This window comes from Dipodomys merriami, unplaced genomic scaffold, assembly GCF_024711535.1.
Source record: "Dipodomys merriami isolate MVZ:Mamm:240054 unplaced genomic scaffold, mDipMer1.0.p SCAF_481, whole genome shotgun sequence".
Lineage (NCBI taxonomy): Eukaryota > Metazoa > Chordata > Mammalia > Rodentia > Heteromyidae > Dipodomys > Dipodomys merriami.
In genome coordinates this window covers 798,775-826,328 of record NW_027206048.1, presented here as the reverse complement: position 1 = coordinate 826,328, position 27,554 = coordinate 798,775, and the positions used below count along the sequence as shown (strand labels likewise).

Here is a 27,554-nt window from a genome sequence, read left to right as displayed (position 1 = left end):
CCTGGCTCACTCAATTTTAATATTTTTTTTTTGGTTGGTCATGGGGCTTGAACTCTGGGCCTGGGCGCTATCCCTCAGCTCTTCAGCTCAAGGCTAGTGCTGTACCACTTGAGCCACAGCGCCACTTCCGGCTTTTTTCTTTTTTGCTATATGGTGCTGAGGAATCAAACCCAGGGCCTCATGCATGCAAGGCAAGAGCTCTACCACTGAGCCACCATCCCAGCCCTCAATTTTAATATTCTTAATAGGCTCTTACAGTCTTTTTATTCACATGATGATGATGATGATGATGATGATGATGATGATGATGTGCTGGTCATAGGTTTGAAATCAGGGCATGGGTGCTGTCCATGATCTTCCAGTTGAGCCTCAGCTCAAGTCCTGGACTTTATTCCTTTTTGCTTCTTTCTTGGTGGTTAATTTGAGAGAATTGTCTCATAAAAAACCTTGGCACTACTCAGGAGGTTGAAATCTGAGGATTGTGGTTTCAAGCCAGTCCTGACAAGAAAATCCAAAACACCCTTTTCTTTTTCTTTTTGTTGTTGTTGTTGTAATGACAAAGGTGAGGTGCAGTGGAGTTGCAGTTTCATTAACAGGTAAAAAGGATGTTTGTTTTGGAGCAATAGCCTCCCAAAGTACACTGCCTCCTGACTAGGGATGGTCCACTGATGGTTAGAATGACTTGTCTTCCTTCTATGACCCTATTACCCTGGTAACCGATTGTTTACAAAGATGTGATCCTGACACCTTAGCAACATGAGAAGGGACAATATCATTCCTAGGTTGGGATGAAAACCAAGTGGATCCCCCCATTTGGTGTGCTGTCTCGCTCTGGGGGGCCAGGATGATAGTGCACCCTTCTGTGAAGAAGGAAAATGACTTGAACAATTCTGTACTCTTTGTTCATTTCTGACAGATGAGGGCTGTAGATATATTCATGGACTCATCTAGGGACAAGCAGGGAATTTTCTAGGATCTCCATTGTGTCTAGGAAGGAAGGGCCTCAGGTTTTGCTGCAGAGAGATGCATCCTACAGTGCGGTTGCAGCAGCCCTGGCTTGCTCCAATGCCAGTGATTTCCCAGATCAGCAATATACCTGGACCCAGGAAATGTCACCTTATGCAGATGAAATAACTCTCAGGACATCTGTCCTGATGACCACGGAAGCCTATGCCAGTGCAAGCGACGGTGACACAATGCTGCTCATGTGGCTAGGAGTATGGAAGTGGCACTGGTGTGGATTAGAGGTGTTGGGTAGCACACGTGGTGGATGCTTTCTGCTCTGCCCACCACATGACTAAAGGCAATGCTGGATTCTGTCTAATTTAACTGGGGTCTGGGGGACTGTGGATTTTCTGGGATGCCAAAGCTCCCAGGGGGACATAGGTTGAGCTGGACTAGGTGAAAGGGAGTGAAGGAAACCTCCAGAAAAAAGGAAGTCTTGATTCTCTTTAAAAGTTCCTTTAACGCTTAAATTTTAATCAAAATGGGAACTAAATGGAAAAAGTGATTCTAGATCTCAGTTTCCTGAATAGCTAGCATTACAGGTGTGACACTAGTACCCAGCTCACTCTTTTGTATCTATTGAGTTTATTAGGTTCTAGACACTGTAGCAAGGAAAAAAAGAAAAGCTTTGTTTTGAAGGTCTATGCCTTTGTGTGTGGGGTTGGGGGAGGGTAGGGAATGTATACACATAAATATGTTTAAATATATGATGGAAAAAATATATTGAGTGATGTGCTAGGGAGGAATGTTAGCAATTTGCAGTGATGTATGAGTTCAGAAAAGCCTCATGTGGTAAATGACTTAGAAGAGATCAAGGCAACTCATCCAGGCCCCAGAATCAGGTAGAGTCGTGAGCTCGAAGTATGAGCACCTACACCGGGTCCCCTCCCATTTCTGGAGTTCCCTCCATACAACTGGCCCCTCCCTCTCTCTGCCCAGACCCACCTGGACTCCCATCTACCTCACTTCCTTTTCCCTCAGATCCTCCTGCTACCAGGATAGTGATGGAGGTCATGTGCTCCCTCTTGTGGGAAATATGGCTTCTCTAATAAACCTTGTAATAATCTTTCTCCTTTGCCTTCCTGCTTCTGCATGGTCCCCTTGCATGGATTTTTGTCTAATCCTCTTACATTGGTCACCCCTGTGGGTATAGGCTCCCCAGTGGGTTTGATCCTCCCTCCACTTCGGAAGGAGGTTCAACCAGCTTCCCTGGGACCTTTCCTGAGATCCTATACGCCAGTCACCAGAGGACCACCAAGGTAACTTTCTCCTGACTGAGCGCTCTACCAGCCCATCCAACACTGCTAATTAAGTCCCACTCCAGGCTAAGTGACCAGTTTATCTGAGGTCTGGGTTTCTGATTCTGATATCTCAGTGTAAGGCCACCTGGGCCTCTGTGACTTACTGAGCCCCCCTTCCCCTCATCAGAGCCAAACCTTGGCCAAGTGCCAGGGGCCTACCTTGGCCCAATGACCCATCCTCCATGGCCCAAGGAATACAAATGGACAAACATGAAGACATTCTCCACTGGCAGGGCCACCACCCCCTTTAGGAGCCAACCTGTACTGTGGAGAACACTCTAATATAGGCCCATGGCATCAGGTCCCTTACCATGGGAAGGACACTAAATTTCTTTACATTAAGGCCACCTGGGCCTTGGAGGGCTGCTGAGCCCCTGCAATCAAATTTTGCCCCAAATTTAAAACTCCACTTCTGTGAGTGCTTGGGCAGATAGCTCTGGCTCTCTCTCTCTCCCTCTCTCCCTCTCTTCCTCTCTCCCTCTCCCTCTTCCTCTTTCCCTCTCCCTCTTTCCCTCTCCCTTGTAACTGAAGGTAAAAGTATGGATGAGTTTAAGTTTAAACTCCTCCTCTGTGTTCTGCCTTTGCAGTTTCCCCTCCCCTGCAGTCTCCCCTGTGAGGCGCTCCCCTCTTTTGTGGCCTCCCCCACAAGGCACCCTCACTTCTGCGGCCTCCCAGTGAGGTACACCCCTTTTTGCAGCCTTTTCTGTGAGGCCCCCTCCCCTGAAGGACTTCATCTGTGAGGTCCTCACTGCTCTGCGGGACCCCTCCTCTGCCTTTGTAGTGGGGGTGGAAGCTGAAGCTCCAGTTTTGCCAGAAACAATGCATAAAGCATAAAGTGACTCCATTTAGGGTATCATCTCTTACTCTTTTCCATGGTTTTCCATGGTCAGGACTGACTTTGTCCTGGCCATTGTCTCAACATCCATTGCTGGGATAGCTTGTCCTGGTTGGCATTTACAGTTTGGACTCAAGGCCTGGGCACTGTCCCTGAGTCCTTCTGTTCCAGGCTAATGCTCTACTACTTAGAGTCACAATGCCACTTTCAGCCTTTGGCTGGATAGTCCTGGTTCTGTGCTGATTAGTAGGGAGATGGAGTTTTAGAAGGATTTTTTTTTTGTGCCCAGGATGGCTTTGAACTTTCTTACAAAAGCTCTTTTTATTTCCAGTTAAAGCAACAAGGAGATCAATGAGATGGAGCTTACCTATAACTTGTTCACAATTGACTAACAATTACTTGTCAGAGATTTTTAAAAGAAAGCCCAGTAGATGCTTTTAACCTGAGACTGATTGGCACTCTAAGTATGGCCCACTGCCTCTGGGTAGCCTGTTTAAAGTGGCTTATAGACAACATTTAACCTATAACAAATGTACAGGCCTTTTCTTGGGCTACAGCAGCATAGCCTGTTTAACACCCTGGTTTATAAAAGCATTTTCTGTCTGGCAGAGGAATGCCTACTTATGTAGGCCTTTAGACAGATCTCAATAGGAACATAATCTCAGCTCTACAAGCTTTTCAACAGATGAATTTAACCAGCTCAAAAGTTACTGCCAATTAGGACTTTGAGCAGATACAGGGGTTTGGAGATTTACATTCTACAATCTTAGCTTTTACTACCCACTATCACAGATCTCTGGAAAGTTTTGCCCAGTTAGACCAACATGGGTGATAGGCATGTTTACAAACTTATCTTTCCATGACCTTCTGGCTTGATCAATTTTTTGGAGGACCAAGCTCAAGTAACTCAGGACCTGATACCACTTTTGTCATCCAAACATTTGTTTGCAATTGCCTCTGGATATTTTAACAATATCAGGGTCCCTGGAGTGCCTTTCTTATGTTGGGATAAATACATCTTTGGCATTTTCCTTGGTCAGTCGCTGGACTTGAACTCAGGGTTTGAGTGCTGTCCCTCAGCTCTCCAGCTCAGGACTAGCACTTGGCCACTTTAAACTCCAAAACAACTCAGCTTTGAGCACTCTGTTGGCAGATTAGAGATGACAATCTCACAGGGACTTTAGTCTGCCTGTGCCTGGACTGGCTTCGAACTGCAGATCAGTGAGTTTTTTTGTTTTTTTTTTTTTACAAACAGTCACTTTTACTCCAACTAAAAGCAACAAAGATGGTCATTGGAAGTAGTTTTATAAGCATGGTTTTACTTATTAAATTACATTTGACAAACTTGTCCTATCTTTTACTGTGGGCCTTCCGGCAACTGTTACAAAAAATTTTAGGGGCAAACTAGAATAATCCTATTTTTTTTTTTTTTACTTTGAAATAAACCTTTAGGAAAATTTTATCTTTTAAACTTGTCTGGGAGGCCAGCCACTCTCCACAACTTCTCAAATTTTTACAAGGGGGATGTCATTTTAAATCCATTTTGTAAAGTTATTTTAATTTGCATTTAAATGCATCATTGAAACACTGGGCTGTATATTCTTTGCCTGTAGGCTGTCCTGTGGGCAGTGAATAGAAAGAGTGGCCATTTTTTTTTCTGCAGTCTGAGTTACCTTTAGGAATTTACCTCCAATTGTAAAATAGTATAGAAATCAATTTCTATCCTTTGCTCATACACCCCGTATGGTCTAACTTCTGGTGATGAACATTTACAGAACCAAATATCTAATGTGGCTTGTGTTTTACCCTTAATTAACAGGCTTTTGGTCATGTGAGATGCAAGGCCAGAGTCTGAGAGAGACTGTGGCATCTCCCAGCATGTATAGACTGTTGCACCTCCTGTTGGTAACCTGCAATATTTCTACATATACTGGTTAGAGACCTGGTTTACACTGGCTTTTGCAGGCTGGTGCCACTGGTTTAGGCAGCTGTGCCTGAGCATAGTTACTCTGGTCCCTTGATCTTAATTGAAGTTGATCAGCACACAGGGGAGAAAACAGAGAATGAAACCCTTAGCTTTAGTTTACTAGCCATGGTCAGTGTACAATAGTTAACTCTTAGCATAGATGGACATAGGAATGACATAATTCACAGCCAACTTAGTTACCAATTTCATTTACTTTGTAAAGGACATTGTCTTTTTTAAGTCCTTTTCCAAGGTCTTTTAAAACTGCCTGTTTTTTCTTTGGCTTAGTCAGGTCACAAAGTTTTAAAGCAATTTAGATTAATTCACAGCTTCCATTGACAAAGATTTTTAGTAGGCAGAGTAACCTTGAAACCATAATCACTTACATATAGTCGAATAAGACACAGACAGACATGTTTGTGCACAGATTATAGAGCGTGCTTAGATTTTAAAATAGACTTTTAAGGTTTTGAAATTTTAGTGGAACTACTTTTCTAATTATGATGGAACCATGTGGTCAGTTTAAAATACAAAACTTTGCCAACAAGAAACCTAGTGAACAGGAGGCAATAGGAACATACACTTGGCCTAGCATAATGGCACCACAGGACAGGGGAGGGGGAAAGGGTAGTACCAAGCTGAAGTACCAAGAGGCCAATTTGGCACATCCACCACTTGCTCAATGCTAGAGAGAAGATTAATACACTTTTGGTAATATCCAAACTTGTTGGCCTTTATTTCGGGGAGTTTAGACTTAAACTCACCCATTTTCTATCTAATGAGTAGAAACAAGCAATTACTGGTTACATTCTTCCAGGGCTTAACCAAAGCGTTTAGCATATGAAATACTTGTGAAAGAGGTTACAAGCAGGTAATTTTGGCAAGAGGCAGAGTTTAAGGGGAGGGGGAGAGAGAGAGAGAGAGCTACTTGCTCAAGCACTCTCAGAAGTGGAGTTTTAAATGTGGGGCCAAATTTAACTGATGGGGACTCAACAGCCCTCCAAGTCCAGGTGGCCTTAATGTAAAGAAATTTAGTGTCCTTCCCATGGTAAGTGATCTGAAGCCATGTGCCTAGAGTAGAGTGTCCTCTGCAGTGCAGGTTGGCTCCTAAATAGGTGGTGGCCCCACCAGTGGAGACTGTCCTTATGTTGGTCCAAGGTGGGTCCTTGGGCCATGGTAGGCCCCTAGTGGCTAATTCCAGCACTTGGCCAAGTTTTTGGTCAGATGGTGAGGGTGGGGCTCAGTTAGCCCAGAAAGGCTCAGGTGGCCTTACCACTGATATTGGAATCAGAAACCCCGACCTCGGACAAACTTGTCACTTACCCTGGAGTGGGAATTAATTAGTGGGGCTGGATGGGCTGGTAGAGCACTCAGTCAGGAGAAAGTTACCTTGATGGTCCTCTGGTGACTGGAGTGAAGGATCTCAGAATAGGTCCCAGGGCAGCTGTTTGAACTCCCTTCTGAAGTGCAGGGGGAGCAAATGCACTGGGGAACCTATCCCAGTATGGAGCCACCAGTGAAAGAGGATCAGACACATCCATCCTATGGGACCATGCAGAGGCAGGCAGGCAAAGGAGAAAGATTATTACAAGGTTTATTAGAGGAGCCATATTTCCCCCAAGAGGGAGCACATGACCTCCATCATCATCCTGGTAGCAAAAGTATCTGAGAGAAAAGGAAGTGAGGTAGATGGGAGTTCAGGTGGGTCTGGGTGGAGAGAGGGAGAGGCCAGTTGTATGGAGGGAACTCCAGAAATGAGAGGGGGCCCAGATGAGGGTGGAGCTGAGGACCAAAGGTGAGCGATCTACAAACTGCAGTTCAAAGCCAGTCCAGGCAGAGAAAGATTATCATCTCTAACTAGCCAGCAGAGTGCCAAAAAAGCGGGCAGAGTTGCTTTGGAGTCCGAAGTGGCAAAGTGCAATCCTTGCACTGGAGAGCTGAAAAACAGCACTCAGGCACTAAGTTCAAGTCCAGTGACCAAGGGAAATGTCAAGGTTGCGTTTACCCTAACATAGAAAGAGGCACTCCTGGGACTTTGGCAATAATGTTTGGCTCTTCTAAAATTGATCAGAGCTTGAGGTCATGGCAAGCTACTTTATAAGCATGCATAACTGGGCAAGAACTTGTCAACCATTTGTAATAGTTGGCTGTAAAAGGCTGAGGTTGTGAAATGTGGGGAATAGCTTAAATCCAAACTGCTCTGTATGTGCTTAAAACCCTAATTGGCAGAAAATTCTGGGCTGACACTAACCAAATAAATTTGTTTAAGAATAAAATATGAAATTGTTAGGACCAGATCAAAAGTAAACAGATAGGGTATTAATTAGAACAATGAAGGAGAAAATTCAAATTTAACTGAGACAAATAAGTCCCAGGTAAGCAGAGAAACATTGGTATAAACACCAAAATAAAACAAAATTGTGGTCTGATAATTACTAAAAAGATCATTTATATCAGGATTTAGACCAAATGTTAAATTTTCAAAGATAAGGGCTTAAGTAGAGAGTTACGCACCAGGAGCTACACTAAACATCTGTATTCCAAAGGATGGCCTGCCTGTTCCACCTAGGCTATTTGAGGAGCTAAACAATGCTTTCGCCCATTTGGGGAGGTAATGTTTTCCTAGGATTTCAAGGTAAGACTTGTCCCACCTCCAGGCCTTGAAGCTGGGTGCAATGCCCCCATCTCCAGCCTAGATACCAGGATGTCTACAGGCAGTTGTGTGGACTCAACCACCCTATTTGCCTTGATGCAATTTGTAATCACTAACTGTTAGTTCTGCTTTTATAAATTGTTTGTCAATTACAAAACTGCCACTGAACACCTACAAGTGGAACTTCTTATGGATCTTACCTTTAAACATCCTAGACTATTTAAATCTTTTACAAACCAAAGTACTAAACAGGCTATGCTGCTAAAGCCCCCCCCCAAAAGGGTCCATACAGTTATGAAAAGTTAAAAAATTATGCCTAAACTCTAGTTTGGAATAAAATGTAATTAGTAAAAAGTTGTCACCTTGACAAACTACCCCACACCATATTCTAAAAGCCAGTGTACAATCAGAAAAATATTAGGGGAGTTTACTAAAGTTAGTCCCTAGGTAAAACTTCTTTAATCAACCTGTGTAGACTAATGCCAACTGTTTACACACCCATAAAACATTTAAGCTTCAATTATTAAAAAAACAAAAAAGGGGAATCCCCAAGGGAAACTTTTGCCTTAACCTTATTTACTCTAAATGTTTAAAATTTCACTCAAAGTGATCCTTTCACTAAAGCTGAAAAGCATTTTATCCCTCTAGCACCACCTCACTATCTATTCCCATATGGTTTAAACAATTTAATCAATGAAGACTAAGACTAATGCCCCATAAGGGAAAACAGTGTTTCTATCATTCCAGATGGATCCACTGGCAACATCTGGGTCCCTTTTTGACTCATTCGACCTCCAGAGAAGCAAAAACAACACAACACAATCCTGAGGAAGATCTAGTACGCAGCTTTGCAGACCTAAGCTTGAAGTCCCGAGGAAGCCATCATCCTTATCTTAAGAAAACCAGCTTGACCCCACCAACATGGGGTCAGAATAAGTGTTGACACAAGACCGAAGCCACCCTGGTCAGTACAAAAACCCCTAGAATACCTGAATATCTGTTTTGGCCATGATTGCACTGCTTGTGAATACTTCTGCAGTGAGTAGTGAACATGCATATTGGGCCTATGTCCCTCACCGACCATTGTTAAAATTAGTGGATTAGCTAGACCAAGGTCCGGTGGTGTATACAAATGACAGCACGTATTTTCCTCCACCATGGGATCATGCAGACCCTACTCATCCAGGTGAGGAAGGAATACCTCATATTATTTCCTTAGGATTTGAGTCTTTACCACTGTGTTTAGGGACATCACCTTGCTTACCAACCAGAAGACAGGTATGGGCATACATCTTGCCTGATGATAAAATCAACAATCATATGGGGCTATTCAGCACAATTTCCTTAAATTTTATTGGTAAGGATCATTCTTATACAAATAAGACTGGGCGACCACCTAACCTAGTATGCCAGGACATTAATTATTGAATTTTGTTTATGTTTCTATTCAGTGGTCTCAGTGTCAAAACCCTAGAGGAAAGATTATACAGCATAATGATAACATCTCATTTATAGATTGAGGTCCTCATGGATGTTTCATTGCCAATTATTCTGAAAAGCATGTTGGTGATTGGTATACTAATAATTCTTCTGATGGTGACGTCTATACAATGGAGTTATAAATCATGTAGAACCCATTGGCTTGCTCACCTGACATGATGGAGGCCTTGTGCCTCGTAGGCCACATATGAATTTCAGGGGACACTTAGGGCCTGAGCAGTGGCATTTATAAAACTTGCCACCCAATTTTATACAACCCAGAATTGGATTGGTCACTTTACTAGGGCCCATGAGGCAAATTATACATTTTACAGGAACCATTCTTCTACTGTACAGGGTTGTATTAAACTTTCCTATGTACTAGCCCACAGGGACAGTGTCAATCAATGAGAACCCACGCAGCCTGGACTCTTTACATGCTTAAATCATACTATTTCTTTTAATATGCCTTCTCAGTCTCTCCTGATATTAAGATTTCGCTTAGGGGTCTGGGTGCCTGTTAACCTCACCCGACCTTGGCAGGAGAGCCCCACTGTTGGTTTGTTGACAGGAGTCTTCCAGCAACTGCTGAAGAGAACTAGGAGATTCCTGAGTCTGAGTGTAGCTGTGATCCTTGAAATGACTGCTATCATCATGACTGCTGCAACTGCCGGAGTGGCCCTGCATTCCTCCATCCAAACCAAGGACTTTGTAGAGAAGTGGCTGGACTGTCACCAGCTATGGACTCATCAGCACAATATTAAACAGGACATTGATTCCCGTCTGAACACCCTGCAACACACGGTGCAGTGGATGGGAGACCAGATAATTGATCTGCAGAAACAGCTAACCTTCAAGTGTGATTAGAGCTCAATAAACTGTGCATCACTCCTACTTGATTCAACACTTCTAACATTACTTGGCAGGGACTTCACTACCACCTGCCGGTCTTGCAAGGAAATTTGACTTGGGACATCCACTAGTTACAGCAGGAAGTCATTGAGACTTTCTTGGCACAACTCCCTGGGGTGGGATATGAAGGTCTGGCTGAGGAATTGCATCTGTGCTAAACCAATTGGACCCTCATACCTGGTGGCACAGTTTTACCCATAGTGTTTCTACAGGATTGATTGCATTATGTCTTGTCAAGATATTGCTGTCTACATTCCAAAATAGTTTCTGCAAATCCCTTCTGCAAAGGATCTCTTGCTTACGGTTGTACTTAAACAAACAAAAAAGGGGGGAGATGTCAGAGGCATCAACCGGCATAACCCCATCTGTTGCTGTTTCCACAGCGGGATCTGGGAACATGATGTGTGGTATAGGCAAGAAGGGACTACACCATGTGGGTATAGACAAAATTTATTGAAACATCACATGCTTATATACAGCACACAAGCAGGAGAAGTAAATCTTCAGTCAGGGGCAGAGAGTTAAACAGTTTTATGGGAGCACAGACAATGAGAGTTTAAACAGAAAAAGCTAATCCTTGTCAACAAATGTGGAGCAGTTCCACTAATCAAGGTTGTAAAAGTAGGTAAAGCACAGGTGATTACACATGGGGGGGGGTCTCCACGCATTGTTCTACGTGGTTAAGTAGATGAAGCAGGAATGGTACTTTGAGCAAACCATTACCTGAGTCTTGCACCGGGGCAGAACCTTTGCCCAGCATGGAGGAAAGGGTGTCCCTTCCTCCCTGAGAAGAATTGGAAGTGGTCCTGTGGCTCAGGTGGTAGGGCACTTGCTTTCAGCTGAAGAGCTGAGGGACAGCGTCCAGGCCCAGAGTTCAAGCCCCACAACCAACACAAATAAATAAATTGGAAGGAAGGGATGCATGCCTGTATGCACCCTCAGGGCACAAAGGTGCTCAGATGGGGTTTTGCAGGCCTATGCCTCCAACACCCATATGAACCCCTCTCCTTCTGCTCCCACTCCAACTCCCAGATCTTAGGCAGATTGGGTGGAAGGGGGCTGTGTCAGTCCTGGAGTTTTTCTCCGCCTCTGGCTGTGCCTGAGCAGCTGCAGGAGCCCTGGCCCATGCTGCACGAGGCAGCAACAACTGCTGCAGTCGCAGCTGCAAGTTTGGCCATTTGGCTCCACTCCTGCCTGGTTGCCCTGACACTGGAGGAGTCTCGCTGGCTCCTTTGCTGTTTCACACTGCACCTCCAGCCTAGGGATGAGCCCAGGAAGCTCGGCGCTGGAGCCTTTGAGGCCTGAGGTCAGCCGCTGGAGGGATTTGGAGGGGCTGCCCAGTCTGCAGGGTCTGGCCTGAGGAGCCTGTGCCCCAGCCATGGCTGCTTGCTGCTTCTCACTGCCGCTCAGAAGAAGCGGCGGCGGCGCTGGCCTGTAGCTGGCTTGCTTGCTCCCTCCGAGGCTCTTATAGTTGTGTTACTGGCAGAACAATATCCCAACTGCTCTAGTACTATTTTATTGTATTTTAAAAATAAAAGACTTCATGGGCCCCATAAGTGCTTTATAAAATATGACTGGCAGCCGCTATTTAAATAAATGTGAGAATTCAGGAGTTTTTCTTTTATCTTCCTAAGTGATTTTTTTTTGTCTGTCTTGGGACTTGAACTCTGGGCCTGGGTACTGCTGTCCCTTAGCTCTTCAGCTAAAGGCTAGCACTCTACCACTTGAGCCACAGGACCACTTAGGTTTTCTGGTGGTTTATTGGAGATAAGAGTCTCATGGTCTTTTCTGCACTGGTTGGCTTTGAATCTCGATCCTCAGATCTCAGGTTCCTGAGTGGCTAGGATTACAGGCAGGAGCCACTTGTGCCCAGCTCTAAGTGATCATTTTAAAGGCTAAGCATAATAGATCACTCCTGTAGTACCATCTACTTGGGAGGCATAGATTGAGAGGACTGCAATCCAAGACCAACCCAGGCAAAAATTGAGATCTGATCACAATCATCAAGGTGGGCTGATTCCAATAATCTCAGCTAGATGGGAGGCTGGTCCTGGGATGGGAAGAAAACAGGATGCCCTAACTTAAAAACTAAAGTACAAAAAGGCCGTGGTGTGGATTAAGAGTTAAACACCTGCCTAAGCATGAAATCCTTTGTATAAACCCTAGTACTGAGAAAAGGAGGGAGGGAGGAAAGCAGGAAGGGATATAGGGGAGGGAGAGAGATGTTATTTCATTAATTTTACATTTTTCCTAACACCATTCATTTTGAGTTTCTTTTTTTTTATTCGAAAGTTTTTTATTTGCTTTCAAGCGATTGTTTATGACACATTCATAAGCATTTTGAGTTTCTTTTGCTCAAGACTAGCACTCTGCCACTCAAGCCTCAGTACCACTTCCAGCCTTTTCTCTTTATGTGGTACTGAGGAACCAAACCCAGGACTTCAGGTATGTGCTAGGCCAGCACTCTATTACTAAGCCACATTCCCAGTCCTTCTTTTATTTTGTAAGATGAGGTTTGGTTTTGTGTTCTTCTCTTGGCATGGAACTTAGGCTAGTCTCAACCTAACTTCTGACTCAGCCTCCTAAATTCAGAGATTGCAAACATAGACCACCATACTCAGCTCAGGATTCCTTTGAGAGAATCATCTTTTCAGAGACAGAGTTATTCTGTCTTCCTTGGATTGGATGGCCTTTTGCTTTTGGCATTGTGTTAATCCCATTTCTTGTCCTGATATATTTCTCCTTCTAGATCAATAGAAAATTTTCAGCTTCCCAACTTGAAGCCTATTTGTGTCATCGAATAATATCACAAAACTTGTGAATATCATTACCTGGCATCATGGGCATGCCAGCCAGCTAAAACTCAGCTATCAGATGGGCTTGGGCTTCAACAATGCAGGCATTTCTCTGCATAATCTGAAAACTGTCATAGATAATGTTGGTTTATTCCATCCTGTTTTCAGCTGCTTGCCATTCTGAGCTTTGTATGTTTTTGCTTTCTTTTATTTATTTATTTATTTTTTGAGTCATAGGCCTTGATCTCTGGGCTTGGCTTGGGTGATGTCCCTGAGCTTTTCAACTCAAGGCTAGCACTCTATGACTTGAGCCACAGAGCCACTTCTGGTTTTCTGGTGGTTTATAGGAGATAGGCGTCTCACGGACTTTCCTCCCTGGGCTGGCTTTGAACCACGATCCTCAGATCTCAGACTTCTAAGTAGCTAGGATTACAGGTGTGAGCCACCTGTACCCGGCCCTGACTGAATCTTGAAAAGAGAAGACAGGAATAGGTCAAGAGACACACAGTATCAAAATGGGGATGGGAGGGATCGAGAGTCCTGACTGAGCAGTGGATCCATATAAAGTCTGATCAGACTTACTCCAAACATGAAGGAACATCTTCAGTCTGGATGTGGGATGCCTATAAACATTGTCAGGGACATGAAAGGAGCAGGGTTGGGATGAAGGTTTTAGGGAGCACTGTGGGATGAAGTGTCATTAAAAACTCAGCTCTGGGGCTGGGAAGTTGGCTCAGTGGTAGAGCGCTTGCCTTGCATGCCTGAGGCCCTGGGTTCGATTCTTCAGCACCACATAAGCAAAATGGAAAGCCGGAAGTGGCGCTGTGGCTCAAGTGGTAGAGCACTAGCCTTGAGCTGAAGAGCTGAGGGACAGGGCACAGGCCCAGAGTTCAGGCCCCACAACCGGACCCTCCCCCCCAAAATAAAACTCTCAGTTCTGACAGCACAGATCAAGTGTATGTCGTGGGAGTCCCCTGTTGTGCTGTGGCAATGCTCTTCCTGTGTATGTCTGCCTAGAGGGGGAGGTGTTTGCTCCTCATTTGTTATTAATTCTAGAGGACAGAGGAGCCCCATGAGTCCAGTAAACAGATGCTTTCTGGCAGCTTCTCACAGTGTTTCCTCCAGGCAGCACCAGCCTCTTTACTTGCTCTGATGAGGCAGCTGCATATGGGTCTGCAGGAATTTCTTGTCAAGAAATTAGAGAGTCATTCATTCATTACTCTAGAACAAAGAGTGGCAATGCCTAACTATAGGTTGCTTTGTTATTCCAATGTGTGTGCTACTGGCACTGGCTTGTCTCTTCAGTCTGCACAGGCTCAAGACAATACTATAGTCAGCTCGGACACACCAGCTTACACCCAGTCACTACTCAGAATGTGATGCCAAAGCTACTCCTGGTAATAGATGACAAGGCTGTTTAAATCAGAATAAGATCACAGCAGAATGCACTACGATATCTTTTTGCTCCTCTGATTTAACAGCTTCTAAGCTAGTGTTTCCTGGCTTCCTATCCTTGTGGCCTAGTATGAGAGCCATCTAGGTTGTTGCAATGCATCAGCCAGGAGAAGGGTGTCTATAGTCAGAGTATGACACAAAACATAGCATCTGTGGTGAGGTTAGACTTGGTGTTGGATTATAATTAAGCTCTTGCTGCAAAGCTGGGAACCATGGAAATGGACTGCCATTGTGAAATGGACATGGGATAATTTAGGAGACAACAAGGATCTGAGTAGCTCTCACCTGTAATCCTAGCTACTCAGGATGCTGTGATCTGAGTACTGAGGTTCAGAGACAACCTAGGCACAAATATCAGATAGTTTCTTTCTTCCAATTAACTAGCAAAAACTGGAACTAGAGCTGTGGCTGAAGTACTAGCCATAAGAAAAAGAGCTAAGGGTCAGCACTGAGCACATGCTAGCATGAAAAAAAATGAGAAAGACATAAGAAGGGAAATTACAAGGGAAATTACAAGAAACTTACTGTGAACAATTAGACCTCTAATTATCTTTCTTTTTATTAGCAAGTATTGGTTGTACAAGAAGGAGGTTGTGAAGTTCCCATACATGGATACAATTTATCACAGTCATACCCCCTCCATCACCTACCCAGTCTTATTTCCAGTTAACACTAAAAAGCCAGAAGCAGTGAGGTAGCTCAAGTGGAAGAGTCCCAGCCTTGAGCAAAAAACTGAAGTGACATTACCAGGTCCTGAGTTGAAGCCCTAGTACAAGGACCACCACACCCAACAAAAATAAAACATTCCATGGGAATGAATGTAGATCTTGTAACATACAACTACAGAAAATAGTAATGTCTGGCATTGAGCTCCCTTAAATTATAAATAACATGAGGAAACAAAGGTCCAAAGTCTTTTTGAATAGCATTTTATTTTCTGAGGATAACAGAATAACAAGACATTGTTATTGTCTGTTCTGTCACATGGTGTTAGATATAAGTATGGGATACTCTGCAGGAAGAACCTCTGTGCAACTTCTGAGGAAACAGAAGTTGGCTGTTCTTTTAAGGGTGAAGGAAATACTTTGTATCTTTTGATGGCTGTGAATCTATGGGAAATCATCAACCAATTAAAAAACTAGATATAGTTATAGAATTATATCATCTTATAATAAGAAAGGTCATTAAAGGCACTTTAAAACTAAACAAAGAGGGGCTGGGAAGGTGTCTGAATGGTAGAGTGCTTGCCTCACATGCATGAGGCCCTGGGTTCAATTCCTCAGAACCACATAAGCAGAAAAACAGAAAGTGGTACTGTGGCTCAAGTGGTAGAGCACTAGCCTTGAGCTGAAAAGCTGAGGGACAGCTCCCAGGCCCTTTGTTCAGACCCCATGGCCAACAAAATACATACATACATACATACTTACATAAACTAAGAATAAGAACTTTAAGAGAGTAAACTAATAGAAATGGAATATAACTTAAATAGCAATCTACAAATTTATACTGTTAAATTCATTGAGTATTTAAACAAATGGGGAAATTCAATTCTTTCCCATAATAGATTGTTAACTGAAGAATATAATTTGAGTGAGGGAATTTTGTGTAGATGCCTATTACATATCATCTAATAGAAATGCCATGTAAGCCAGAACACATAAGCCTCCCACAGGACATAGTGCTGTCTGAAAATGAACTCATGGAAAAATGGTACAAAACCTCGTTCAGAAGTCATACTAAACTTTTTCTGTGTATATGCTGATCCTGGGGTTAGAACTGAGGGCTTGGGTGCTGTCTTTGAGCTAATTTTGCTCAGGACTAGTGCTGTGCCACTTGAGTCACAGCACCACTTCCAGGAGTGTTTTAGTAGTTTTTTGGAGATGAGTCTCATGGACTTTCTTTCATGGGCTGGCTTCAAACATTGGTCCTCAGATCTCCACCTCCTGAGCAGCTAAGGCTATAGGCATGATCCAGCAGTGCTGGGCTCCAAACTGACAATTTTCTCTCAAGAAATATCACTTCACACTGAAATAGTGAATCCAAATAGCTCATAATGGAACAAGGAATAATATTTCCAGAGCAACCTATAGTGGATCTATTCGCATATACTGTGACAGATACCAAATGTTCCCAAATCAAATCTACCCTAACCATTTTTCTCTCATAGACCCTTCTTAAAGCAATTTCAGCAGGTTTTGTTAGTTTGTTTTGTGCTTATTCTAGGTCTTGAACTCGGGGCCTGAGTACCATATCTATGCTCCTTTTGCTTAATCTTAGCATGCTACCACATGAGCTACAACCCATTTCCTTTCTTTTGGTAGTTTTTTGGAGATAAGACTCACTGATTTTTCCTGCTTACAACCTTCTGAATAGATAGGATTAAAGTTGTGAGCCACTTTCCCCCACCTTCATTGTTTACTTTTTTAGGAGCACATAAAGTACTTCCACCACATTTGTCCATTTGCCCTTCCCCTCACAATGCTACCCCCACCAAAAACCTTATAATAGCTTTCTTAATCCCTTGATTAAAGTAAACTAAGCAAAGAGACAATTAAAAATGATATGCTATGTCTTAGGTTGCCTTGATCTTAGCAGAGTATCACTTCAAGTTAAAAACTGATTAACAAAAATTAAAGAAAAATACCGAGGAGACTCAAAATTGAACAAAGTAAATCCTAATCTTCAAGTTTCAGGTCTCCAAGTAAAAGGAAAGCAGAAAATGTTGTTGCGAGTTCCAGGTAACCAGTGAGGCTTGATAGTCAAATGTGATGTGTGATCCTGAAGTCTGAGGGGAGTATGAGCAGTACTAATGTATAAGTGTTTAAAATCCCTCACTTCAATGGTTATGCTAGGGTGAAGTTGAGAATATCCTTGTTCAAGGTTTTGGGTATCATCATATTTATGACTTCATGAAATCCCATAACATCATGATGCCTCTTCCTGAAAATTCATTGAGTAATCCTAGCTACTCAGAAGGCTGAGATCTGAGCATCATGGTTCAGTTATCTCCAATTAATCACCAAAAAGATGGAAGTGGAGCTGCAGCTCAAGTGGAAAATCACTAACCTTGAGGGGGAAAAAAAGCAAACAAGAACAGATTCTAAGCCCTGAGTTCAAGCCCTAGGAGTGGGGGTGGGGGGAGTTTGATTGAGAAGGAAGACAAAAGACAGTCAAAGCCAAGAGTAAAGTAGCTCCTAAGAGTTCAGAGATTACAACCTAGAATGCCTTTAACCAAGGATGCTTGTCTTAGTTGGGTTTTTCTTATTGTGATTTTTTTTTTTGGGTCCAGTCGTGGGGCCTGAACTCTGGGCCTGAGCGCTGTCCCTCAGCTCTTCAGCTCAAGGCTAGTGCTCTACCACTTGAGCCACAGCGCCACTTCCGGGTTTTTTTCTTTTTGCTTATGTGGTGCTGAGGAATCGAACCCAGGGCCTCATGCATGCAAGGCAAGTGCTCTACCACTGAGCCAACTTCCTAGCCCCTTATTGTGATTTTTTTTATAGGCAAACAGCATTGAACTGGAGAAAAAAATAGCTTTCTCAACCTAAACAAAATGTCAAAATGAAGAAAAAGCCTATCTTGCGCAAGCCTATAAGGCAGGAGTTACTTGAGGGGAATGAAGAAAGCCTAAAGAAGAGCTCAGCATCCCAGAGAATGGTGTGTCAGACCAGGAAGGCAAAGAGGAGGACCAGGAGCCAGAATCATCATGTGACCTCAATTCTGTGGATATGTGCAAAGTCATGTGTTCACTCACTAACTCTTAGGATTTTGTCATGGCTAGGACACTAAACTTGCTCCTTACTCAAATTTTCCCTTTCATCTGCTTGATCTCAAAACTTCTTAACTTGGGCGGCATTTTTTGTGCTTTTGAAAATTTTATTATTTCTCAAAAACAGCCTTTGAAGTGTTAAAAGGACATCTGGGTGAATAAAGTGGAAATATTCGAGTTTTGTTAAAAAAAAAAAAAAGAAGACCATGGGAAGAGGTGTAATAAGAATAGTCTCTTCCGTGGGAAAAGTCTTAGCAGTTTTACCTTCAGCTCCATCTGTAAGAAACCATTAACATTCTCTATTAGTAGTTATTATTTGTATAATTAAATTTGCAATTGGCACTTGATGATCCAAATATTAAGTACCATGTCCCCTGAGCAAAGTTTAGGTTGTCTGATATAAAGTTGAAGAGCCTACAAGTTTAAATTTTTCTTTAATATAATAAGTAACAGACTATTTTTCAAAATCTACTTGGTTTGGCAAACTTGAATTGCTAGGCCTGGTAATACTTTTCATTGTAGGAACAACTAGTTTTTCTACATAGCTCTTACCCTATACCCTGATGCCCTACTCTGCTTTGTTAGCCTTGTCCAATACTTTGGGATGTAGTCCTTTGGTTTATTTTTATCATTCTAAAGCTAGTCTCTATCATCATAGATATGTCAGAATTGGCATGTTGGTCTAAATATCTGGGAATAAATCTATTTCTTCCACTGTTCTCCCCACAGACATCTTTAGGTAGAAAAATGTTGTTTCCTGCTCTTTGCCTTAGCACCATCTTCCTAGAAAAAACAGCACCATGAGAGCCAAGTAGAGGAAGTGAATGCGCAGGCTGAAGGGCAAAAGAAGAAAGATGAGGCAGAGGTCTAAGTAAACCAGTCTGTGCACCCATCGAGGCCAGAGGAGCAGGAGGAATAAGGAATGCCATAGGCTGGGACACTGAGATGCTGGACTGCATGCCGCTGTGATTTCCCAGTGGATCCAGAACTTTCATTGCCAAGATCATCTCTGAAAGACACACCTTGCTCATAACCAAGCATCCCCTGATGGTCCTGTGCCCCAGACCTGTGACATTCTGGACTAGTTCTGTTCATAGTTGTGGCCAAGTGTGACACATGTACAATAAACCATCTCTTTTGCTGTTGCAAGAAAAAAAAGGAAAGAAAAATGTTGTTTCCTTATTGAAAATTCACCCATTTCAAATATTTTGTGGAAGTTTCTTTTTTGTTTATTGTTTTTTGTTTTTTGGATTTTGTTTTTTGTTTTGTCAGTCATGGGACTTTAATTCTGGGCCTAAGCACCGTCCCTCGTTTTTCAGCTCAAGGCTAGCACTCTACTACTTGAGCCACAGTGCCACTTCTGGTTTTCTGAGTAGTTTATTGAGATAAGAGTCTCAGGGACTTTCCTGCCTGGGCTGGCTTTGAACCATAATCCTCAGATCTCAACCTCTTGAGTAGCTAGGATTGCAGGCTTGAGCCACCGGTATCTGACTGGAAGATTTTTATATGTGGATTTATGGAGGGTTGTATTTGTTTTCTACTCTTCAAACCATTATTTAATGACCATTATTTTGGTATTGAGCAATTTTATTATTTCAATTTGGGGCATTGCTTTATTTTGTTTTGTTTTTGCCCATAATGGTATTTGAAATCAGGGGCTCATACTCACCTTACTTGAACCACTGCTCAAGTCCAGCTCTTTGCTTGTTGAAGATGGAGTTGCAGACTTTTCTGCCTGGCCTGGCTTTGAATCACCATTCTCCAGATCTTAGCCTCCTAATTAAATTTTATGTGTTCAATAGTGTGGAATGTAAGCCAGGCATGGGAAGCTAACAACTATAATCCTAGCTACTCAGGAGACTGAGATGTGAAGTCAATCCCAAACATAAAAGTTTGTAAGTCTCTCAACTCTAACAAACTTCTCAGAAAAGGCTAGAAGTGGTGCCATGGCTCAGGTGGTAGAATGCTAGCTTTGAGCAGAAGAAGCTCAAGACAGCACCTAATCCCTGAGTTCAAGCCTCTGCCTGTTGGGGTGGGGGGCAGAAGATTGGGTTTCAAACAGTCAATTGGAAACTCTTCTTCCCAACATTTCATGACCAGTCTTCCCTCTCCTCATTCATAAAGGCCACAGTATTACAGGTTTTCTACCAGAGGCATAGAAACTGGTAATATTAAGTGCTTTTTGTTTTACATTCAATTCACTTTGGAACTTTAAAAAACTTCTATAACTTATAATAAAGATTTATACTACTGAAAATTAACTGATTTTTTGAAAAGCATAGAAAAAAAATCTTTGTCAAGGGTCCCAGTGGATACTAAGGAACATTATTGGGAAATTTTTACTTGGTTGCTTGTCTGTTGCATCATTTAAACACATGTGGAATTTGGGGTTTTTCAGCATTTTACCACCAAATCTTCAACAAACTACATTGCCTCATTGGATTTTGCTTCAAAAGTTATAAAATATTTTGACATGTTTTTGGTTTGGTCTTTTGGGGATTTTGGCTTTTGGAGTGCTAGTGGGCCAGTACGTAGGCTTGAACGGAGGTCTGGTATCTTGCTTAGATTATTTTGCTCAATGCAGTCACTGTGTCATTTAAGTCACATTTCCACTTCTGGCTTTTTGCTACTTAATTGAAATAAGAATCTTGAGGATTTGTTTCCTTGGGTTGGCATCAAACTGTGATCTTCAGATCCCACCTTCATGAGCAGCTGAAATTACAAGTATGAGCCAAACCCTGGATATATTGTACTACCTATAAAACCAAAAGATGGACAAAATTCGGAAGCAAGTGTGTATGATATGTATTTTACATAATTATATAGACAAATATAACCATGTAAGTGTGTGTGTGTGTGTGTGTGTGTGTGTGTGTGTGTGTGATTTTAAATGTGTAGAGGGAAATGAAGATGTATTGAGGAAAGATTTCACCTAGGTTTTTTCACAGACTGGGCTACAATACAGTCATCATCCCATCCATCTGCATCCTTACCTAAGATATGCACATCCTGTGGTGGTATCATGGTTATTTTTTGTGTGTGAGCGCCACTACCGGGGCTTGGATTCAGGGCCTGGATGTTGTCCCTTAACTTTTGTTGTTGTTGCAAGGCTGGTAGTCTGCCTTTTGAACCACAGCTCAGCTTTCTGTCTTTTGCTGGTTAATTGGAGGTAAGGGTCTTTTTGCATGGGTTGGCTTTGAACTGGGATCCTAAGATCTCAGCCTTCTGAGTAGCTAGGATTACAGGCCTGAGCCTCCAGTGTCTAGCTTTTCATTATTACTTTTACAACCTACATACTCATACACATCCCTTGCATCAAAAAATCTGACAGTTCAGGCTAACTGACAAGATGTGAGGAAAGATGGCTGAGTGGATAAGTTTCCAAATGGGCATCTAGCCATATTAATATCATTTTGGTAGGTAACTTATCCTTTAGTGAGCACATATTTCCTCTTTCACTCTTTCTTTAGAAGTCAGTGAAATGTTTTTGATATATCTTTCAAATATTATCTCCCAAACAGGATATAATATTTTAATATATTTGACAATATTTCAGATGGGGGGTCTTGGTTGTCTGAAGCTCTGTGGGAAGAAGGCATCCAGCTGGGCTGTGAGCACAGAGCTGATGTTTCCAATCTGCTGGTTGCAGAGAAAAAGGTTTTCTTCCTGGGCAGGCTTTGAATCCAGACCCTCTGCTTTCAGGCTTCTGAGGATTGCAAGCCTATAGCACCACCAACTGGCTCATTTTAGAAGCCTTAGTTGCTTTTCATTCATCCCATTTTTCCTGCAAGGTTGATGTAGGCAGCCTGGTTGTACCTCATGATAAAGTGATTTTTATAATACTTTGCCTCTGCCATTTCTGAAACTTATTTCCTCAGTACTGGGTATATGAAGTTGATCTAAACCCAGTAGCATTTTCCTTCTGAGATGTTAGGTAGCTTATTTAAATCATTTATTCTTTGCTTTGGCAAACAATCAAGATGTTTCTGTAAAACCCAATTTCATGAGAGTATTATAGTTAGAAATTATCATATGCACACTTCAGTATAGTCTATGCTTTTTTATTGATTGATTGATTGATTGATTTAGGTCAGTCATGGGCTTGAACTCTGGGCCTAAGCGCTTTCCTTAAGCTCTTCAGCTCAAGGCTAGTGCTCCACCTCTTGAGCTACAGCACCACTTCCAGTTTTCTGATGGTTTATTGGAGATAAGAGTTTCACGGAGTTACCTTCCCAGGCTGGTTTTAAACCATGATCCCCAGATCTCAGCCTCCTAAGTAGCTAGGATTACAGGCATGAGCCACGAGTGCCCGGCAGTCTCTGCTTTTATAAACTTATAAGATTGGGTGGAAGAATGGTGATTGTTGAATTAATTTAGTAACTATTCTATAGATTTTAATCCTTAAGGCTTATTAACTCAAAAAGGGATTAAATACATTCAGAATAGTGGAATGTGGCAAGTACTGATTTGATGTATGTGGACAAATGATCAGATTTCTTATGATTACTAAAAAGATTTCTTCAAATTTCCAGTGAGAGGCTGCTGTGCTAACTGGGAGGAGACAGTGGTGATGCTGGAGCTCTGAAAACTGGCTATGAAGCAGAATTTCAGACGAGAGCATTTGCTAAGGATATAATTTCCAAGGCTCAGACCAAATATATTGAACTAGATTGCCCAATGATGAACAACGGGGCACATTTTGTTTGTTGGTTTGTCTTGTGAAGATTTAAATTTTGAGCCTGGGTACTGTCCCTTAGTGTTTTTGTTCTAGGCTAATGTTCTACCTCTTGAACCACAGCATCACTTCCAGATTTTTGGTGGTTAATTGAAAGTCAGTCTTACCAAATTTCCTCTTTGGGCTTGCTTCAAACCTCATCCTCAGATATTGGCCTTGGGGGTAGTTAGGATTCCAGGTATGAGCCACCAGTACCCGGCTAGCACCACATTTTAAAAGTATTCTCTAGGTTAGTCCGGTGTGTCTGGTTACAATTTAAGAACATTGGTTCTGGTGGGTCATGTCAGATTTAGAGTAAAATCAGAACTTTTCTTCCTGTAACAAGTAGCACACAATATCTAATTTATTCCTGTCTTCATCTCTGATCTCTTTCTTCTTCCTTGTTCCAGTCCTTCCTTGTTCCATGAACCTCAGCATGTCAGTGCTGTCTTCCTTTTCTTAAACAAGTCAGGTCCGTTCCCACCATTGGGGATGTACTTGCTGTTCTTGCTACCTGGAACATCTGCCCCCAGAAAATTGCATGGATGATGGCCCTGCTTTCAGATCAAATGTCCCCTCCTCAGGGATGTCTCTTCCTATCCCCACTGTGAAATTGTACCCACAATACCACAATGACATTGTGATTATGATTTCTGGTTTTCTTCTCAGCATGAAATAGGCATGGAGGCAGCCACATTCACTTCTTTTTCTCCAACCCCTGCAACAGTGCTCAGGAGCCTTAGCATGGGAATGAGCCTGTCCCAGCTCAAGTAATCCTAGTTACCAGTCAGGACAGCTCATCAAGCTGTAGCCTGGTGTCTAGCAGTCATTTCCTCTCATGCTTTGTGCCTCTCTATGTAACTGAGTCCACCTCAGGGCCAGATCAGTGCCTGAAATTTATCTGCTGCCATGGCAAAAGTATCTGTGATGTCATAGAAGTTATGGCCATTGTTTTGTGAAGCTGTGAGGACACCCACCCCCATAAAAGGTCACCCAGACAGGGATCTCCCATGCCCAGGAGTACATTCAAAAGTTCAGCAACCAAACCATCCCTCGCCCCCTGATGCACTCAGTGTGTTTCCATTCTTTAAAAAAGAAAAGAAAAGAAAAATTCAAGACATGCCTTTGATGATTTGTCACAGAATTATTGAAACATAGTATATAATTTTATGTGAGTATTTGTAAGACTTTGTCCATCTCTGGAGCCATTGGCATATTTATATGTGTTTGCAGCTTGGGAACAAAAATAAGCTTTAATTCAGCATAGTCAGAGACTATAGTTCAGAAGGCTCTTTTGAGACCTTTTTGGAGGGAATGCTATCTTTCCATCTACAGGTGGCCATCTTGGTACAGGAATTGAGTAGATTATCATAGGATAAGAAGCTTGTCCTTATTTCTACTGACTTTTCTCTGGGGTCAGGGAGGGTGATCCCACGGCATATGTGTCTTTGCTATCCTGGAGGGACCCAGACTTCCTCTCAAAGTCTAATGCCATGATGGTAAAAGAGGCTAAAACTCAGAACCCACCTTCCTATACAACTAGGGTTATAGGCCTGGACCTTGTACATACAACTCATAGCTCTTTTTTGGTACATAATGTGGTCAACTTAATTATATTCACTTTGTAGATAGATGCACAAATGTATATACACATGTATTTATTCATCTATTTATAAACAGTGTTATATCTACACACACAAATATATATTTATATAATTATAATCAAAGTTATATCACCACTTTCCCCAATAATGTTTTACACTAGTTTGTGAAAAAATACCCCTGAGACTAAAAATGTTAAATGCTCTTATAGTTTGAAAAAATCATATTCAATCTTATATAATATATTATATATAATATAGTGTAAAGAATATAACATGTATTTACATATAATTAATTTAATTATGGATTTCCTTCCTGATTAATTATGGAACCATGTAGACAACGATAATTATCTAAATCTAAATCTATTTTACTGTTGTCAGGAAATACATTATTATAATAAGGCTTGGAAAATTCACATTGGTGAGTTACAAAGTTTCAATAATTAAAATATACAACTAGGATGATGATAAAAACAAAATAATAGAAAAAGGAAGAATGGGAGCTTGTGGGAAGAAAAAACCTCCACAACCCAAACCTCCACAACCCATGCCTTTTTCCCCCAAAATCTTTAGAGACTTAATATATTGGAATCAACACTTACAAGCTCTACCCAAACAGAAAACAATCACAAATTTAGAATTCAGCTATTCTAGTCTCAATCCATGCCTTCTGTCAGACAAGCAAGTATTCATCAGCAATCTCCTTTTTAAAAAAAAAAATTCATGTGTATGAATCTTCTCCATTAACAATTTGATATACCAGAATTTGTTCAGAGTAGGTACTTGTGGCTCACACCCGTACTCCTAGCTACTCAAGACTGACATGGAAGGAAAACATTTGGCTTGTCATTCTTTAATGACAGAAGGGAAGCTCAGATGTGTTTAGTATGTAAAAGACCCTTAGTTCGTTACTCAGAAGCATAATAAAGAAATGTAAAGGAAGAAAAAGGGCAGAAATATATGTATATGTTCCATTGGGTAGGTGTGTGTACATATGTGTCTGTCTATATGTACATAGGCATACATATCCTTTAAAATGTGAATTGTATTGAATGTTTCCATTTTAATCCCCCTTTCTATCCTCTCCCTGCCCTGTACCTGCCATTACCTCTGATTTCACTGTTAGTTCCCTACTTTTGTCCATCTGGAGTCTGTCCAACCGCTTTTCTGGTGGACCTCTTGACATCAATCATTCATTTTCCTAAATTTTACAGATATGACATGCAATGTAACTATTTTAGAAATGATAGTGAGGGACAACTTCAAAAAATCAATTTCATGTATGCTGGAGACTCACCTGTAATCTAAGTTCTGAGGATGCTAGGATTCAAAGTCAGCCAGGACAGAAAAGCCTGTATAACTCCATCATATTCGCTTAATCAGTCAAAAACAGGAAATGGAGCAATAGCCAAATTGTAAAAAAAAAAAAATACTGTAAACCGAAGAAGAATCTTATAAGAAAAGCAATATATGCTGACCTCTGCAATTATGGAGTTGGGAGCATTTTGTGAGCCTCCAAGGCTTGAGTTCTAATCCCAGTACCAGAGCAACAACAGCAACAAAAACCATTTTCTATTACCAAAATAATCCTGACAATTAATAACCTAAGTTGGTAATGTGTATTTAGTCCAGACGATGCTTAACCAGACTCAAGGGTAAATAGACTGAATTAGGAAAATTGAGTCAGAACTGGAGCTAAGGAAATAATACAAAAATAAAGGACTAAAATCTGAAATTAAAATTTAAACAAAATTATAGCAGTTTGAACAAGAAAAAGATATTTTTTTATGAATAATGGGGTTTTGTGTTTTTTTCTGACCAAGGACTTGTACTCAATGCCTGTGTGCCGTCCATTAGCTTTTTTGCTCAAGACAAGCACTCTAGTGCTTAAACCACAGCTCCACTTCCAGCTTTTTTTTGGATGGTTAGAGCAGATTATTTCTGCCCAGGCTGGCTTTCAATTGTAATCTTCAGAGCTCATCCTGGTATCTACGACTGCAGGTGTGAACCACAAGCACCTGGCTGGAATAATAGTTTGAAAGATTCAGTTTTAGAAGAGTTGGAAGACTAAGCCGAGTGAGCAGGTATGCTGAAGCCAAGAAGCTAGAGGCTTTATTATTTGTTCTGATGTAGGAGAAATTATCTTCAGATTGTTTTAATCCTGGACAAAAACACTGTGGAAAAAATATCCAATGTTGTAAGGAATTTTGTGTTCTCAATTTGGGAATCACTGAGAGAGAGAAAAAAATAAGAAGCTGTCCTGCCATAGAGCTCAGAAGTTTAAGTTGACTAGGCAAGTATTCTATTACTTGACCCCTGCCATAGGCAGGTGGTTTTCAGTTAATTTTCAGACGAGGTGTTCAGTTTTTGCCCTGGGATGGCATTCAGATTTGCCTTTTCAAAAGCTGTGGTTGATTATCAGTATGCAGCTCTACTACCAGATTTACAAACCAACAATTATATAAATGGAACAGTTGTGGAAACAGAAGTAGAAATGTAGAAGTCTTGTAAAACTTTGTGTTCCTTGGAAATGGAGGTATAGATGATGGAGAGCTAATATGTTATAGAAATCTTGCCCATGTAATTGTAACCCCTCTGTACAGTATTTTCACAATAAATTAAAAAAAAAGAAATTTGAATCTCTGGACTCAGAGCCTATAGCACAATTGAACAGTACTTTAGTAGGTCATAAATGTCTGATTTCTACTCCCAAAATGACAATAAATACCACCCAGGATATTAAATTGCCTCAAACTGGCAAATTTCTTTGCTTGTCACATTTAAGTCAGGTTTCAAAACTTTTCTAGGACCTCGTTATATGATTTTGTAGAAACTCAGATTTTTCCAAATATCACTGGCTGGGCACTTATTGATTCCCCTGAACATAGACTGGGGGCATTTTCCATTAGCCCCATGGGTAATACTTTATCCTGCACAACAAAACAAGTGCTGATTTGACTAATTTGGAGCTGATCTAGGTGGATTCTAAACATCAATGGAAGTCATCCTGGATCATGTTCTTCCTTGGTGGTTCATGCAGGTACACCTGCATCACATGTGGGGTTCAGA

At 41.7% G+C, this 27,554-nt stretch overlaps 1 long non-coding RNA gene across 3 annotated transcripts in view; it reads left to right on the top strand.

Annotated features, from left to right (window-relative positions):
* Positions 1–20,947, top strand: part of LOC138809078 (uncharacterized) — a 29,957-nt gene extending 9,010 nt beyond the window's left edge. For 2 of the 3 annotated variants that reach the window (XR_011366697.1, XR_011366696.1), the window contains 2 exons: positions 8,508–8,724; positions 9,811–11,297. This is a non-coding gene — a long non-coding RNA (uncharacterized lncRNA). Of the gene's footprint in view, positions 1–8,507; positions 8,725–9,810; positions 11,298–18,896 lie in introns of those variants that run through there. The other variant, XR_011366698.1, reaches the window with a different exon arrangement.
* Positions 20,948–27,554: the final 6,607 nt, after the last annotated feature.